This window comes from Belonocnema kinseyi, chromosome 1, assembly GCF_010883055.1.
Source record: "Belonocnema kinseyi isolate 2016_QV_RU_SX_M_011 chromosome 1, B_treatae_v1, whole genome shotgun sequence".
NCBI lineage: Eukaryota > Metazoa > Arthropoda > Insecta > Hymenoptera > Cynipidae > Belonocnema > Belonocnema kinseyi.
In genome coordinates, this window is record NC_046657.1 from 86,251,440 (window position 1) to 86,257,589 (window position 6,150).

General features: G+C 31.8%; 1 long non-coding RNA gene across 1 annotated transcript in view; it reads right to left on the reverse strand.

Moving 5' to 3' along the window:
- Positions 1 to 5,387: 5,387 nt before the first annotated feature.
- LOC117176099 overlaps positions 5,388 to 6,150 on the reverse strand; it is a 5,270-nt gene continuing 4,507 nt past the window's right edge. The window contains exons 2-3 of the long non-coding RNA XR_004467581.1: positions 5,655 to 5,805; positions 5,388 to 5,575 (exon numbers count right to left, since the gene is read on the reverse strand). This is a non-coding gene — a long non-coding RNA (uncharacterized LOC117176099). The remainder of the gene's footprint in view (positions 5,576 to 5,654; positions 5,806 to 6,150) is intronic.

The following is a 6,150-nucleotide window of genomic DNA, read 5'->3' on the forward strand; positions in this document are numbered from 1 at the left end:
ATTAAAAAAATGGCACGGGTTTTAAAGTGAAATATTATTATATTCGTTAAAAAAATGTCGATATATGTTAATTGAAAATGTGTGATCACAGGCTGTTCAGTTATTTTATAAATATTTTAAAGAACCTCTCACCAAATGTGCAGAAAATATCCTTTTGTTAAAAATTTGTAATATAATTTTTTTTTGTGTTTTTGAACCTGCAGACTAAAAATTCGAAAGAAAAAAGTAAGAAAAATGCACAGTTTTTAAACAAACACTTGTCAAAGTTTTAATTTTTACATGTATTTTAATAGGAAAATGCTTATTTTAGTGAAATATTTGTATTCCTCAAAAAATCTTTGTTAGATTTGGCTAAAAGTTTCACAGTTTGACTATGAGACTTACCGAAACAGAAGGTTCATACACAAGAACTAGAAAGATTAACGATCTTTTAGGATAAAGCATGTTTTGGCTGTATTTTCATACCTTTTGAGGTTCAAGGTATGAAAATACCCCCAAAACATGCTCTATACCCAAAAAATCGTTAATATTTCTAGTTCGCGGGTACAAAACTCTTGTTTCGCTAAGTCTCATAGTCAAAAATGTTAAACTTTTAGCCAAATCTAACAAAGATTTTTGGAGAAATACAAATATTTCACTAAAAGAAGCATTTTCCTATTAAAATACATGTAAAAATTGAAACTTTCACAAGTGATTGTTTAAAAACTGTAAATTTTTCTTACTTTTTCCTTTCAAATTTTAAGTAGGTTCAAAAATACAAAAAAAAAATTATATTACAAATTTTTAACAAAAGGATATTTTCTGCACATTTCGTGGGGGGTTCTTTCTAATTATAAAAATAAAATGTTTTTATGAGAAAATATTCTTCTTTTCATTCAATAATAATGTTTAAAACCATCTATTTTTAAATACTGCATGCATTTTAAAGGTCGCATGTCAGCGTCATGCGTGCGAGCTTCACACGTGCCAGCGATATGCGTCGCATATGAAGACTCATCTGTCTGCTCGAGTGATGGCGCTGCGTGCGGGATAATCCGCACACGTGCGAGCGATAACGCTCGCATTGTGCGTGCATTTTTTTATCTGGGTGAAGTATAATTATATATAAATACATTAAAATTGCACGCTCGTCAATTGTTTCATCGTGCGTCGTCAGTCAGCCTGTTCATGCAAATTTTTGTACGAAAATTGTTCATTTTTGGTGGTTATTGCCGTTGCAACGAAAAGTGCTAAATAATGAAAGAAAAAAGTTTGTTGGATTTCAAATCACAGGGGAAGACGTAAATGAAAAGATCCTGTGCATTTTAATGAAGCGTACGGAGATACATCGAAAGTTAAGTTCACAATAATTGCTATAACCTAACCACGGCATCATCATCCCTGAGCGCTCAATGGCATGATCTATAATATAGATCGTCCACAGTGGACCAGAAATTGATTTTTGCAGACAAATTCGTCCATGCAAGATAAATTTATTATAATTATAATGAACAATTTATTTAAATAAATTTAACAGTTTATCAGCTTATTATCGAAAAAAGTTATTCTTGTCTTAAACTCGTAATTTATTTCTAGAATGATATATTTTTAACAAAAAATTGTCATAACTTGAAAATTTATAAGCAACTTAAAAAGTTGTAAACCATTTTATTCATTAAAAGATGAATTTTCATTTTTTTAAATTATAATTTTCGATTCTTTAAGAATGTCTGTTAGAATAAAGTAACACCATTGGATTATATGGAAAAAGTATATAGAGTTCATGTGTCAGACAATTTTTATAATAGGGACGCAAGGAAGAAATTGTATAACATATGGACTCGGTAATTTTTTCCGTGAGAATCAAATGATACGATTAATCTTTTCGTAACTGATATCATTAACGAAATTGTTTAAAAAATATAAAATAAAACATTTTTTTAATGAAAAATCATTTTTTAGTCAAATATTTTTACCCCAATATTAACTTTTCTACTATTTTCATTAGCCCGCCCATGAAACTTGATAAATAAAACAATTGTTTATAACTTTAGAAGTTGCTTATAAATTTTCAAGTCATCACAATTTTTCGTTATTAATACCATTGTAATAATAAATTCCAACGTCTTGACTGAAAAATCTTTCTTGGTTGAAAATTGAACTTTTTATTAAAAATTTATCTCTAGGCAAAAATTTCAATTTTTTCTCTTAAAAATATAACTATTTGGTAGAATTTTGATGTTCGTCAACATGAAATTATTTCAATTTTAACCTTTTCTGTTTCATAATTATTTAGCTGGAAAGGATATTAATTGCATAATTCACAATCTTGAACAGTTTTAATTTGAAATGACAAAATGTTGATCGTTTAAGTTCTAAATCCGAATCTATGCCACTTTGAAATATTAAAATAACCAAATAATTTTGAAGTTTATTTGTATGAAATTATTTCAACTATAATCGTCCCTATTTTAAAATTATTTAACTCTAAAGTATTTTAATTTAAACTTGTTAAATTATAAACAGTTTCAATTGGAAACTATAAAATGTAGAACATTTAAATTATAAATCAACAACCATGCATTTTGTTTTGATAATTTAAATTTAAATTTTAATAACTGAATTTATGTATAAGATAAATGATGAGAACGTGTAGTTTTGGGAAATATATGTGATGCATCTGCATTTGCGTCACTTGATTATTAAGAAACATATACATTTGTTGCAGTGAGAGCAAAGGGCTATAATGCAGCAGAAGGGACGTACACATTTTTTCACCTCTGTTCCTATATCCTTCTTCCTTCTTTAATTTGAATTTTTGAAACAAAGTGTATACGTGTAACAGTTGTAGTTGCACTTTGAAATCAGTAGATGATTACTGCAAGCATAAAAAAATTCACAATAAAGATTATAATTTACAAATAGTATGTTCGTATTCTTACTGTAAACTAAACTTTACAAGTTATGGTAACTTTAGGAAGCATATTCATCGCCAGCATACAAACATGGCACAGTCTCAAACTACATCTAATTATTTCTGCAAAGAAACAGATTGCGATTTTGAATGTGTCGCACTTTTTTCTTTTAAAAAACATTTATACGGACATTTATCTTTGTTATCGCGTGGAATTACGTGCCCTTTTCCAAGGTGTGCAAAACCGAACACAATTTTTCAGAGAAAAACACTGTATTCCAGCCATTTGTGCATAGCGCACTCAAAAATGAAGGGGGGTTGCGAAGTCGTAGTCGTAGGAGGAAATGATGCCAGAAGAACAGCAGAATTCTAGGGAAGTGGGACTACAAAATGCCCGTATAATTTTAGATGGCAATAATATGAAAATCTGTTAATGCGAAAAAATTTAAGAATACGATTCTGATAAAGATGACACGTTAGATATGGAAGAAGCGGAAGAATCGGAAGAATTAAATCCTTCTGGCGAACAACCTGTTTTTAATGGAGTGAAGATGGGCATGGACTCCGGAAATATGGATTGAACGAAATCCTTACGGAATAACTTCTGCTTTCGATACATGCCATAAGCAATTTATGTCTAATCTAGAGAATAGCAATTTTACAGAGCAAGAAAGGAAGCAAATATTTAATTTTGTAGGGGGAATGTTTTACTCCTTTTAGTGGGCCACTCGATATTTGGCACGGTTTTTTAAAGAAATACTTACTTCCGCTCACTGTTTTTTTTCACTGTTTCAATCAGTGAACGATATTTCCCTGGCAAATCAGCGAGAGAAGTTTCTAATGTCCAAGTCCACCGCCAGGTTGTCATGGCGTCCAGTATCTCTTAGCATCACTTGTGCATGGATGGCTTTTGACAAATAGATTTGAAGGTGTTTGTTACGTGATAGTTATTTATATTAATTGAAGAAATTAATTTCAAGAAAGTCAGAAGCTTCTGGAATTCGGAAATAGGCAAGTGAATTTTAATGTTTCACACTTCTGTTCAAACAGGATGGGTATTACATGGTGAAATGAAAGTCATGAAACCACATTCTTCCGAATGCGACAAAGACCCGAAAAATTCAGTATTTATATCATTTTTCGGGATAGAAATTTTGTCCTATAAGGGACAATCACGTTTCTGGACTTTATAATGTCAAAGTATTATTTGTATTTTGCTATTACTTGTTCATGGAACCGAAATGTACATAACCTCTAAATGGGAATTTCTGTATTATCACCAAAACAAATCATAATAACGTAAAAAAATAACATTTTTCACAGAATTATTATAAAAGATTATGGAGCATGGCGTACATGAAGGATTGTCCGTGGAAAATTTGGCACCGAATTACAAAGATTTCGCATTCCTGAAGAGACGGTCACAATTCTACAAGAAAATAATGTACTGTATTTCATGTAATTTAAATAATTGAATTTCATTGTTAAAGCTTGAAAACGTGAAATTGTTGAGTAAATTTGATTAATTTCACAAAACTGTTCAAGTGCATAAAGTATCTCTCGAAATTAAAAGTTTTATTTTTTATTAGACTTTGTCGTAAAATTTAACAACATTTTATGAATTAAAGGTATACAATAGTTTCAAAAATTTTATTTTGAAATTTGGTAGTTTATAAACTTATTATTCTGATTTAAAATTTGTAAATTAAGGGCATGTTAAACTGTTTAACTGTTTAATGTTATCAAGCTTATGATTCGACGATTGTAAGTCTCAGGTTCTTGAATCATCACGGAAATCATTGTTCTGCAAGGAAATTAAGTCTTTTTACAAACTTCTGTTTGTTCGTCGTCTTCTTTTGACGTCAATTTCAATGCCCATTGTATTCAGCCCGTCGATGATAATTTTTCTGATCGTTTTATCAGAGTTTCTGATCTTGCTCATTTCAAACCAATTTGTTGTTGGAGAAAAGCGAACTCCGATGATTTGTTTATCAGTCTCCACCATATCCTTCTATGAAATATTTCCAAGGACGAGCTCCGTATTTACGGTCAAAGACGGACAATTTAAAATTCGTTTTATTAATTCCGGAAGCATATGTGAAATTATATGGCTGGAATAGGATACTGAAGGAAATGATGCGAGACTTGCTAATTTTGGAATCTGAAGGAATATCGATTTCATTTCAGGGACAAAAAATTAATTATTCAGGTACTTTTATTTCAATGTTGGGTGATAGTTTAGGTAGCCATCACATAGGAGGATTTTGCGAAAATTTTAACAAATCTATCTATTTTTGTCGATTTTGCGAAATCACCAGGGCACAGCTGAAGGCTAGTGATTTCGGCGTCAAAATCTTGAGAAATGTTGAGAATTATACAGAATGTTGTAATAATGCTGAAAAATTAAAGAAAATGGTGAAAGGTGTTAAGCAAAATTCGGCTTTGAATACTTTACTCCACTATATCGTCTGTAAGCCAGGATTACCACCTTGTATAGCTGAAGATTTTTTCAAGGTATGTGTTCCTGTAATATCCATGGAAACAGTTGCCCTTCTACAAGAAGAGATCCACCAATATTTAGATCTGAGGATACTTTGCTTTGCAGACATTCCTTTGCGACCAAAGCATCATTTCATTGCTCATTATCCGTCGTTAATTGTACAGTTTTGACCGCTGAAACATCTATGGATAAGATTTGAAAGTAAGCATATGGCTATTTCAAAAACATTGTGAGGCGAAGCGAGAACTTTAAAAATCTTACGAAACTTTTATCACGCTAGCACTAGCAGCTTTAGTACATTTGCATGTCTGAAGAATCGATACACAATTTTAAGGCTTCCATAAAAAGAATTGTAATACTCAAATCAGATGAATTTTCTGATGAAGAAAGTCAAACACTTGTTTTTGACTTACTGAAAGCAGGAACATTTTTATTTGTGAGTACAGAGAGTAATTTTAGAGGAATTATATGCAAGGAAGATATGTGCAGTGGCGGACTGGCATGGGGGCGCAGCCGGGGTTTCCCGGCTGCGCCCCCCTTGGTTGGCGGCCCCTAAGCTATGTCAAGGCGCCCCAAAAAGATTATATTGTTTAAACAAATAAATATATGTTAGATTTCAATGGAAAGAGTGAAAAGAATATCCAACGATATCCACAATCAGGGTGGCCACCGAACCGGGAGAACCGGGAGAACCGGGAGAAAGCCGGGAGAAACTTGTACCGGGAGGAAACCGGGAGAAAGCCGGGAGAGAAATATT